The 11,171-nt window shown below is 46.2% G+C and overlaps 1 pseudogene; it reads left to right on the top strand.

Moving 5' to 3' along the window:
• The first annotated feature begins 8,934 nt into the window (after positions 1-8,934).
• On the top strand, positions 8,935-9,052 carry LOC126204570 (5S ribosomal RNA; annotated as a pseudogene).
• Positions 9,053-11,171: the final 2,119 nt, after the last annotated feature.

Here is an 11,171-nt window from a genome sequence, read left to right as displayed (position 1 = left end):
TCCAGTCGATTTCGCCTAAGTTCGGGAGGATGGTCTCTCTGTTATTAATTTTTTTTCCTCACGAGGAGAACACGGCAAGAGCTATAACTCGATATCCCAGAAACTTAGCTCATTGGAAGAGGAGTCAAAATAAGCAAACACGTGCCTCGGCTTATCAGTAGATTCTAGGCCCCTACATCTACATCTACATCTATACTCTGCAAACCACCATGGGGTGCTTGGCAGGTACGTCCCATTGTACCAGTTATTAGAGTTTCTTCCTGTTACACTCAAGTACGGAGCGCAGGAAGAGTGATCGTTTGCATGTCTCTGTGCGTGCAGTGATTATTCTAATCTTATCTTCACGATCCCTATATGAGCGATACGTAGGGGGTTGTAGTATATCCATAAAGTAATTATTTAGAGCCAGTTGTTGAAACTTTAGAAATTCGCGGGGTAATTTACGTCTTAGCCGGCCGCAGTGGCCGAACGGCTCTAGGCGCTTCAGTCTGGAACCGCGCCACCGCTACGTCGCAGGTTCGAATCCTGCCTCGGGCATGAATGTGTGTGATGTCCTTAGGTTAGTTAGGTTTAAGTCGCTCTAAGCTCTAGGGGACTGATGACCTCAGATGTTAAGTCCCATAGTTCTCAGAGAATTTTTTTTAGAATGTCGCTGATATAACTCGATGGGGACAGCTGAAAATATGTGCCCCGACCGGGACTCTAAACCGGGATTTCCTGCTTACATGACAGAACGCTCTATCCATCTGAGCCACCGACGACACTGCAGGGACTTATCCCTTGCGCGCTTCCTGTGAGACGCACATTCCCGACTGTCCACAATCTACATACGTAATGTTCCTAATAGATATTTGCCCATCCACTCATTACTCGCACCCATCTTCGTGCAAGGTTACTACATGAATGCTTCTTATCAAGTTAAGGGATACAAGGACCTTATATTAATTGTAAAATTACGACTGGGTTTCACAATAAGTGTCATAGAGTTACTGTACGAGGGTAATATACATTATGTGTTTGCTACTGTCAGAGGCTACAATCTTTTTAAATTCTCACATACTTTTATTTCATTCTTTTCTCAATCAAAACATTAATTCTTATGTATCTTCTTCAGGAAGATTTGGTGCATTCCCTAGGATGACACCTATCATACAACCATGCAAAACATAGAAATTCCGAACACCACGAAGGCATGATTTACCAGAATGGTGTTTCTTCGTGTGAATCTCATTCGGGAATGAACTTGCTGAAGGTTTCACACGTTGGTAACAATTTCACAGCAAACCACACATAACGGATCACGTTACCTAAAACTGATGCTTGCAGTAGATTATGAATCAATATACTGTACACTACAGGAATTTCTCCGAAAGCAATTTCAAATAATTTTCTCATATTTTTTAAAACTTCATTAATCAAATATACAATCAGTTGACGAATGACAACGTTACTCGAATATACTAGGGTCGTTCCGAAAGTAATTTCTCCTATTTTTATTCATGGAAACTACAGGAGATAGATACATTAGAACACCACAGCTAAATTGAGCAATATTTCATCTACAGACTGTCATTTTTCCACACCGACACCACACTTCGTTATGCACTTTTACCAAAGATGGACCAGAGCCTGCATGCTGTGCTTGTAAAAATCGGAACCAGCTGAGGCTAACCAGTTCCTCACAACTTATACAACAGCATCCGAGTCTTGAAAATGTTCGCCACGCAGTCAATGTTTCAGAGACCCAAAGAGATGGAAATCTGAGGGCGGTCTTGAAAATGTTCGCCATGTAGTCAATGTTTCAGAGGCCCAAAGATGTGGATGTCTGAAGGCGCTACATCGAGACTGTATAGTGGGTGTGGTAAGACAATCCAGCCGAATGATGCAATGAGTTGCGTGGTCGCAAAACTGGTGTGGGGCCTGGCGTTATCACGTTGCTGGTGAAAGCTGGTCTCTTTTCTGGCCTTAACCTGGAAATTCGGGCTTTCAACTTAGGCAGTGTCGTCTTCTAGCGTGCTGAATTGACAGTTTCTTCCGGCTCCAGGACCTTCAAAAGAACCAAACCCTGGCTGTCCCAGAAGACTGTGCACATCACTTAACCTGTAGACAGCTGTGTCCTGAATTTCTTCTTTGATGCAGAATTCGCATGTTGCCATTCCATGAACTGTCTTTTGGATTCTGGCTCATGGTGGTGATACCACGCCTCATCTCCAGTGACGATGCTATTCAGAAAATTGTCACCTTTAACTTCATATTGGTCCGCCAAGTCCCGAAAAATTTCCATTCGATGAGTTTTTCGTTCTGCATGCATCCGTGGGACCCATCTCGCACAGACTTTGCGGTAACCGAGATGTGAGAACAATGTTCGCAAAGCATTAAAGCCGACATTCAGCTTTTCACGCAATTCTCTGGTCGTCATCCGCTGATCAGCACGAATAAGTCGATGAAGACGCTCTTCATTGCGAGGGATGATGACAGCTGTGTAGGGTCGACCGGGCCGTCGCGTCTCATGCGTGACCTTTTCGAAACCTTGAAAATGCCGTTCCCATCGCCTCAAATCGCTCACGTCGTTGTATCGCCTCCATACACCTTCATTAAGCGTCGATGGATATCAATCGGCGCAGTTTCTTCAGCAGTGAGGAACTCAACCACACATTGCTGTTTCATACGTGCATCCATTGAAGCACTCTTCTGCTGGTGCCAACTACCGCAGAACAAAGGAACCACCTGCAAATGAAAGAGGAAGGTTCAAGCATTTGCACTACACCAACGACATCTGGCGCGGACATCCAAAGTCACCGCAAAAAAATAGTAGCCATTACTTTCGGAGCGACGCTGGTACATTGAACAACATTCGTGTAGTAATTTTCTGTGGACGTTGAAAGGTAAATGAAAAACAAAAGCCGGCCGCTGTGACCGAGCGGTTCTAGGCTCTTCAGTCCGGAACCACGCTGCTGCTACGGTCGCAGGTTCGAATCCTGCCTCGGGCATGGATGTGTGTGATGCCCTTAGGTTAGTTAGGTTTAAATAGTTCTAAGTCTAGGGGACTGATACCCTCAGATGTTAAGTTCCGTAGTGCTTAGAGCCATTTGAACCATTTTTGAAAAACAGAAATAAAAGTAATAACCGGGTTTTGAACAGGGGCCGATAAAATGTGAAGCGGCGACACTAGCCACTTCTTTTTTTTTTTTTTTGTTGATATTTTGTTCGTTAAGTGTTCGTTGTAGTTGTTCGGGGCGGACGTCCCATGATGCTTGCTCAAATTCATCGTTCATCCATTGATTCAGTTTTCTTTATTACAGAAGGCAGCTGACCCTCTGACCGCACATGGCCGAGCGGTTCCAGGCACTTCAGTCTGGAGCCGCGCGACCGCTACGGTCGCAGGTTCGAATCCTGCCTCGGGCATGGATGAGTGTGATGCCCTTAGGTTAGTTAGGTTTAAGTAGTTCTAAGTTCTAGGAGACTGATGACCTCAGAAGTTGAGTCCCATAGTGCTCAGAGCCATTTGAACCTCTGACCGAACACTCTGAGTTACCGTGCCGGCCACTGGGCTAGCACTTCGACTGAACGATTTGCCCACTGAAACGCCCATGACGTATCTTGAAAACTTTGATGGTCGTTTTCTCAGGAACGGCCGTGTGTTTACGGATAAGCCGAGATATGTGTTCTCTTACTATAATTCCTAGTTCACTGAGCGAAGTTTCTGGAAAATCAGGTTATGGCACTTGCGCTGTTCTCGATAGTAGAGGAGGGTCTTTCCATTTCTGCCTTCCCTCACTCAACGTTTGGCTTACAGGTTCTGCCAGTAGAGCCGTGAACCTTGTCGGGTTTGTTGTTGACAGCAGGTTACGGTCAGCCTAGAAACGTTTGCTGTTACATGGCTGGGATGTTGGTATAGCAGCCAGACTTCAAGTCGCTGAAAAGTGACACGTGTTGAAAGCAGCGTGTAAGTTCTAAAACTCCTCGCCACTGTCCAGACTCTTCATTTTATTGTTCTAAAGGTAGCTGTAAAAATTTTAAATGGATATATGAAGAAATATAAACACTTCTACTAAAAATTGTTGTGTTTAATGGGGGGACGGGAATTCATGAGCCCCCCCCCCTATCCTCTCCCCCATCCCCTCCCCCTCTCCCTCCACCTCTCTGGGATCAGCGAATCATTACCCCTGGAACTGTGTTTTGCAATGGTTACGAAAGCACTTTCGTACAATTGTCAGAGTACGAGCCGCAACGTATGGGGAACCACACACGCTCAGCAGAGATGGTTAGCCGCCGTGTTTCCAGCGACATTCCACCTCCAGGCCGACGCGGCTTAGCCTCTTCCTGGAGACAAGGCGCCACGGAAGCCCCCAGAGTGTAAGCCGCTTAGGATCGGGACTTCGACAGCCTGCGGGGGAAATGCGGTCGCAAGTCGTGAGGAAGAGCAGACGCTTTGAGAGGCGCAAAGCGCGGGACGTCGCCTCCTCCCTTCTCACGCGCGCCTGCTTGCTGGCACACTGAAACGTGGAGGGGAAAGTGAGGGAGGAAATAAGGTTCTACCGTGCGTCCAAGACTACAGCAAGCTGCCCGGACGTCGTGCTGGGGCTGCAACTGACGTCTACAATCATTCCAATTTAAGTTATAACAAGAAGACCATCAAGTCTTTTTTTCATAGCTCGCAATAATATTTCAAGAGCATCAACTATAAATTGTTCACAATCGAGACAAATAGTTATCTAAGTTAAATAATATCTCTGAGTTCATTATTGAACTGTTACCAAAGTCTGCAGGTAATATTATCTTTTTATTCATATTGGGATTAAATTATTCTCTTTCTTAAGAAGAAACAAACACAGATTTCTGCTCCAGCCGAAGTTACTGAGCAGCCTCGGTTTGTGTGGTTGCATTACAAATAAATGTCTTCTGAAAACTTATTTATAGCGCATAACCCAATAAAGTATCGAACTTCGAAAGCAAATAAAGTATGCTCAGGTTCTCTTCAACGGTGAATACAATTAATGTCTGCTGACGAGGGAAACTCCCGATCATCCCCCCTCCCCCCCCCCTTCCTTTGATTTAGTAGTAACATGGCCCATTGGATAGACTGTCAAAAACTGAAAACAGGAAGAGGGTGTTTTGAACTGTGAGAAAAGCAGCAAAACTGAAACAGCGAGCGGCCCAAATGGTTCAAATGGCTCTGAGCACTATGGGACTTAACATCTGAGGTCATCAGTCCCCTAGAACTTAGAACTACTTAAACCTAACTAACCTAAGGACATCTCACACATCCATGCCCGAGGCAGGATTCGAACCTGCGACCGTAGCGGTCGCGCGGTTCCACACTGCTGCGCCTAGAACCGCTTGGCCACACCGGCCAGTGAACGGCCCAAGCTTAGCATGTGCAACATAGAGCAAAGGCAAAGAGCCACAGCGTTGTGGTCGTTTGGTCAAGGTGTTAGACTTCGAGGGGGAGACCTGTAATCAAATCTCCCTTGTGCCCCTTTTTTTCCACAAAATTATGAACTGTCCGTCGAGTCATTGATATGTCTGTTTGTTGTATTCATATTTGTGTCTGTGTCATGGTGTAATGTCTGTCTGCAACAGTAAGGTGTATGGAAGGAGTAGTAGAATAAATTTTGTATGGCCCCATTCTGCATTGTTGCCAAATTTATTCAAGATGGCAAATCCAAGATGGCGGCGATAGATATGGCAACAAATCTATGACATCATGGCGGGAAGTTCAAATTTTCCTTTGAAAATAGGTCAATTGGTCCACTTCCACTAACCTAACCCACTCCGCTCCACCAGAAAATGGCGGGAAGTTCAAATTCCATAAGGACAATGCAACACACCATGGCTACCTGGTTCAAAATGGCTCAAATGGCTCTGAGCACTATGCGACTTAACTTCTGAGGTCATCAGTCGCCTAGAACTTAGAACTAATTAAACCTAACTAACCTAAGGACATGACACACATCCATGCCCGAGGGAGGATTCGAACCTGCGACCGTAGCGGTCGTTCGGTTCCAGACTGTAGCGCCTAGAACCGCACGGCCACTCCGACCGGCCACACGGCTACCTTCACTAACCTAAGAAAATGGCGGGAAAATAGGTCACTTAGCTACCTCCACTGACCATTACCTCTTCCTAGGAATTGGCTGGGAAAGGCCTCAACCTGTGTGGGGCTGCTGGATAAAACGGATGTAAGCCTTTATTTTGCATGCAGTGTTTATTTGAACATTTTGAAGCAGTAGCTCCATCCAGTGCGTCCACCACGAGGTCTGGAGTCCAACTGATCTTGTACACAGTACTGTCACCAGGGTTGTTCACGGTCCTCAGGGATGCATGCATTTTGTGCCTTCCATGTCACGAGATCACCAGAGGATTGCCACGAAAACATTCCCCAGACCATAAAGCTCCCTGCTCCAGCCAGTAACATTCCGATGATTGCTGCAAAGTGTTTGTTTTCTGACATTTCACGCTGTACAGGCCAACGGCCATCTGACCCATGGAGCATAAATTATGATTCATCGGAGATGGCCACCTGTCGCCATACTGTGGACGTCCAGCTGCGGTACTGCAGTGCAGATTCCAGCCTTCATCAGTCGCCGATGAAGAGCAGTCAGCCTGTGTGCATGAACCAGGCTCCTTCTGCAGTGGAGCATATGTAGCAACGTTCGCTGAACGGTCGTTGAGGAGACGCTGTTGCTAGCGCCTTGGTTCAACTTGGTGGCTGACTGCTCAACGGTTGCACGCCTGTTCGGCCGTACACATCCCATCAGCCGTCGTCAAGCCTGTTAGATATGGCTTGTGGTTGACCACAGTTGCCTCGGCGCCGGTTTTTGATGGCGCCATTTTGCCACGCACGGTGTAAGATAACTACGGCGACGCGCCATGAGTTTACAAACTTGGCCGTTTCGGATATGCTTCTACCCTTGACCCAAAAGCCGATGATCGTACCCTTTTGGACGTCAGACAAATCGCTCCATTTCCGCATTCCGACAACGATTGCACTGTCTTCCAGCCCCTCCACCCCCCTCCCGACACACTTTATACAGTGGTGATATTAGTATGAAGGCTGTCCGCAGCTCGTGGTCTAGCGGCAGCGTTCTCGCTTCCCGCACGGGGCCCCGGGTTCGATTCTCGGCGGGGTCAGGGATTTTCTCTGCCTTGAGATGACTGGGTGTAGTGTGTCTTTCATCGTCATTTCACTCTCATTCACCCGCAAGTAGCCGAAGTGGCGTTAAAGAACTTCTGGTATGGCGGCCGAACCGCCCCGCCAGGGGTCTCCCGGCCACCAATGCCATACGCTCATTTAGCGTAAAGGCTTGTGGTTATGTGTGGAAAATACATATTTATTTACGTATTTGCTATTGAAAACATTTTTCCTATACAGTTTACAAAGAAGCGAAACAAAATACTTTCTCATTTTATCATTAGGATTGGTATTTAAGAAATTTAAAGAAACAAGACAACCTTAGGGGTGGAAATTGATATAAAGCCCGCATCTCGTGGTCGTGCGGTAGCGTTCTCGCTTCCCACGCCCGGGTTCCCGGGTTCGATTCCCTGCGGGGTCAGAGATTTTCTCTGCCTCGTGATGGCTGGGTGTTGTGTGCTGTCCTTAGGTTAGTTAGGTTTAAGTAGTTCTAAGTTCTAGGGGACTTATGACCACAGCAGTTGAGTCCCATAGTGCTCAGAGCCATTTGAACCATTTGATATAAAGACACTTACAAGGGAACCTCCCCATCGCATCCCCCTCAGATTTAGTTATAAGTTGGCACAGTGGATAGGCCTTGAAAAACTGAACACAGATCAATCGAGAAAACAGGAAGAAGTTGTGTGGAACTGTGAAAAAAATAAGCAAAATATATAAACTGAGTAGTCCATGCGCAAGATCAATGACAGCGTTGGCTTAGGAGCGCCGTGGTCCCGTGGTTAGCGTGAGCAGCTGCGGAAAGAGAGGTCCTTGGTTACAAGTCTTCCCTTGAGTGAAAAGTTTGATTTTTTATTTTCAGACAATTCTTACCTGTCCATCCGTCCGTCCGATGCGAGGTAACTGCGCCGTAGTATGGGGACACATAATCAACTTCGCTCTCCAAAATTCCAGGACATGTTCAGATTTGCTTGGATATATGCAGGATTTGACGGTCTACACACGGAAAAATTTGAAAACGTTAAAAACATATGTTTTGATAGAGCACAGGGAAAACTGAGCGACTGTGAAAATGTTGCATTCATTTGTTGCAGTTTATGTGACAAACTGTTATGTTTTCATCACTTTTTTTGGAGTGATTATCACATCCACAAGAAAACCTAAATCGGGCAAGGTAGAAGAATCTTTTTACCCATCCGCCAAGTGTACAAGTTAGGTGGGTCGACAACATATTCCTGTCATGTGACGCACGTGCCGTCACCAGTGTCGTACACAATATATCAGACGTGTTTTCCTGTGGAGGAATCGGTTGACCTATGACCTTGCGATCAAATGTTTTCGGTTCCCATTGGAGAGGCACGTCCTTTCGTCTACTAATCGCACCGTTTTGCGGAGCGGTCGCAAAACACAGACACTAAACTTATTACTGTGAACAGAGACGTCAATGAACGAACGGACAGATCATAACTTTGCGAAAATAAAGAAAGTAAACTTTTCACTCGAGGGAAGACTTCAACCAAGAACCTTTCGCTCCGCAGCTGCTCACGCTAACCACGGGTCCACAGCGCTCCTGAGCTCAAAGTATCCTTCATGTTGCCTATCTTGTGCATGGACTATTCAGTTTGTATATTTTGCTTATTTTTTTCATAGTTCCACACAACTTCTACCTGTTTTCTCGATTGATCTGTGTTCAGTTTTTCAAGGCCTATCCACTGTGCCAACTTATAACTAAATCTGAGGGGGGTGCGATGGGGAGGTTCCCTTGTTAGGAATTGTTTTTAGAATAACCTAACGTATATAGTGCCAATGGCCTTGCCGCTGTGGTAACACCGGTTCCCGTCAGATCACCGAAGTTAAGCGCTGTCGAGCTGGGCTAGCACTTGGATGGGTGACCATCCGGTCTGCCGAGCGCTGTTGGCATGCGGGGTGCACTCAGCCCTTGTGAGGCAAACTGAGCAGCTACTTGATTGAGAAGTAGCGGCTCCGGTCTCGGAAACTGACATACGGTCGGGAGAGCGGTGTGCTGACTACTTGCCCCTCCATATCCGCATCTAGTGACGCCTGTGGTCTGAAGATGACACGGAGGCCAGTCGGTACCCTTGCGCCTTCATGGCCTGTGTGGGAGGAGTTTAACGTATATAGTAAATAGATCACAATCGTGACCTAGTATAAAGTGCAACCTCCAACGCCCTGAATAACTGCGAAAATCCTCTTAGGCATTGATGATGTAAGGGCAGCTTTGTCTTCTTCCGAGAGTGACATCCACTCCAACCTAACTGCAGTTTTCAATTCAGTCACAGTCTCAACCTGTCGCCCACTGCTATAAACACGTCGTGCTAGGATCCCCCACAGATTCTCCATGGGATGTAAATCCGAACTTCTCGATGGCCTGCTCAGAAATGAAATTTCTTTATCCTGAAAGCACGACTTTCGTCTTGTCAGATTTGTGAATCGCAGCGTTGTCGTGTTGGAATAGTAACTTATTATCTTGAAATTCGTCGTACACACGAACAAATTCAATTTCCAGAGCTTCTGTATAATTAGTAGATTTCATTCTGCGGTGCAGCCATGCTAAGTTCGACGTGCCTTTAGCACAAAATGCTGCCCAGATCATAACGCTGGCACTGCCAAAGTTTCTACTCATCAGAACGTCTTGTTCTGTATGGAAATCATGCCAGTAATACTGAAAATCATCTGGCCCATCACCGCGCGGAATTAGCCGAGCGGTGTAAGGCGCTGCAGTCATGGACTGTGTGGCTGGTCTGGGCGGAGGTTCGAGTCCTCCCTCGGGCATGGGTGTGTGTGTTTGTCCTTAGGATAATTTACGTTAGATAGTGTGTAAGCTTAGGGACTGATGACTTCAGCAGTTAAGTCCCATAAGGTTTCTCACACATTTGAACACATCTGGTCCATCCAAATAACAGCTTTTCTCATCACTGGAAATTACTTTGTTCCTCTCTACGGTCCACGACATACGTTCTTCCGAAAACTTCAGTCGAGCCTCCTTATGCACACTGTATAAAGGTGGCTTGTGCAGTCGTTTCTTGAATGCCAGATTCGCACCTTGAGCCAGAATTTGTCTAACGCGTCTGCAAGTGAGTGATGACTGCGAATCAGTCACGATTTGAGAGGAACACAAGCAGCTGACTTTTGCCTTACGCAGAATCAAACGCGTATCTGACACTGACCACTTTCGTGTCCTTCCAGATTTGCCATTTTTATCGTTCTGTGCACCAAGTCTGACAAAATTATGAATAACACAACTGGACGCCCTAATTTCTCAGCAATCTCAAAATTAGACCGGACCATTTCTTTCTGCGCGTTAATACTTGCTTGCTCGTCACCCGATACAGGATTTCCACGCGCCGTACGGCGTCAGTACATACACCTCCAAACTGTAACTGTAGTGAACTGTTGACCACTGTGCGCGTCATCTGGAGGACCTGCTTTAATACCAACTACCGCCCCCTTCCAAGCCCGAAACACCGCCCCCTTTCAATTTTTAGGTACTCAGCCTAATTCTAATGGAGAAATGAGACTGTATTTTATTTTGCTTTGTTGTAAACAGTATGGAAAAATGCGAGCAATACCAAATAGGCAAACCAATGTTTTCTTCCACAAATAACCACGTTTCTTTATACTAATTTCCACCACTGTATACCCTCCACTACTAGTGCCGCCTTCAGCGAGTCGTTACTGCACTTTGACGAGGAACGTAGATTGTGGTCACATTAATGTGACTGGACCGTGTATTTCGTAGACACGAAATATTTGCTCATCCTCGACAACGTCATCAGAGAGGCAAATCGTAGGATCTTCGTGTATAGAGGGGGTTGATAGGCTGACATTGTAGGCAACTCGAATATCGAATTACGCGCCTAAATACAATAAGGGGAAAAGGAAGACAGGAGTGACGAAACAGTACGACATTGGAACCGCTTTCGACATCTACACTTAGATATTTACACTGAAGCGCTAAAGAATCTGCTAAAGGGATGAGTCTTCAAATACAAAGATACACACATCAAAAAAAGTTTTG

Source organism: Schistocerca nitens, chromosome 9, assembly GCF_023898315.1.
Source record: "Schistocerca nitens isolate TAMUIC-IGC-003100 chromosome 9, iqSchNite1.1, whole genome shotgun sequence".
Taxonomy (NCBI): domain Eukaryota; kingdom Metazoa; phylum Arthropoda; class Insecta; order Orthoptera; family Acrididae; genus Schistocerca; species Schistocerca nitens.
The sequence above is the reverse complement of the archived record's forward strand: the minus strand, read 5'-3'. Positions and strand labels throughout refer to the sequence as shown.